Source organism: Arachis ipaensis, chromosome B04, assembly GCF_000816755.2.
Source record: "Arachis ipaensis cultivar K30076 chromosome B04, Araip1.1, whole genome shotgun sequence".
In the NCBI taxonomy this organism is placed as follows: domain Eukaryota; kingdom Viridiplantae; phylum Streptophyta; class Magnoliopsida; order Fabales; family Fabaceae; genus Arachis; species Arachis ipaensis.
Genome location: NC_029788.2, coordinates 127,504,899 through 127,505,725, shown reverse-complemented (window position 1 = coordinate 127,505,725; position 827 = coordinate 127,504,899). Strand labels below are relative to the sequence as shown.

Sequence of the window (827 nt, the reverse complement as noted above, 5' to 3'; positions counted from 1 at the left end):
CGCGTGTCCTCCGAGCCACTCGGCTTGGTTCCTTTGGCACTCGCCGTAAAATCCTGATATCCTGATGGCCGAGGAGGAGGTGGAGGAGGAGGAAGAATCAGGTTGGTCGTTATTCTTTATGTAATACTTTTTCATGATTCCTACAAAACCGCGTGTCCTCCGAGCCACTCGGCTTGGTTCCTTTGGCACTCGCCGTATGTCACATAAATCCTGATGGCCGAGGAGGAGGTGGAGGAGGAGGAAGAATCAGGTTGGTCGTTATTCTTTATGTAATACTTTTTCATGATGTTCAAAATCCTACAAAAAATGATTTATAAAATATGTTAAGAGTTGGAGAATCAAATTAAGGAGCAAAATTGATGAAGTAGAAAGAATCTAACATATTAGAGACAGAAATACAGAAATAAAGACAGAAAAAGAGAATGAGAAAGAAAAAATTACTAGTGAACAGTAAGATAATGCGAAGAATCATCATTTTAGAAGAAGTATATATAAGTAGTAAAATTAGAATTAACGGTTGAATTTAATTTCTAAAAATATTTAAATTTTTTGTCTTTAGTGATATGAGACTCAAATAGATAAGTACGATGATCTGGCTAATTTAAATTTATAAGATTTTCAGGAAAAGATAACTTAGAGTCACATTTTTCACTCTACTACCTGTCATCACTATTTATCATAATTAAGTACGTTTTCTTAAACAAGATTACAAATTATGGTGTGTAATAATTCACTAATCACATGAAAAGTGTTGTAGAAAAATGGTGCAATGTATCTAGACTGAGAATAAAAACTTAATTAAAATTTATTTATCGTTATAAAATTAT

General features: G+C 33.1%; 1 long non-coding RNA gene across 1 annotated transcript; it reads right to left on the bottom strand.

Moving 5' to 3' along the window:
• On the bottom strand, positions 152–538 carry LOC110270800. The gene is made up of 2 exons (XR_002360433.1): positions 442–538; positions 152–297 (listed from the first exon to the last, which is right to left on the bottom strand). It is a non-coding gene; the product is annotated as an uncharacterized LOC110270800 (long non-coding RNA).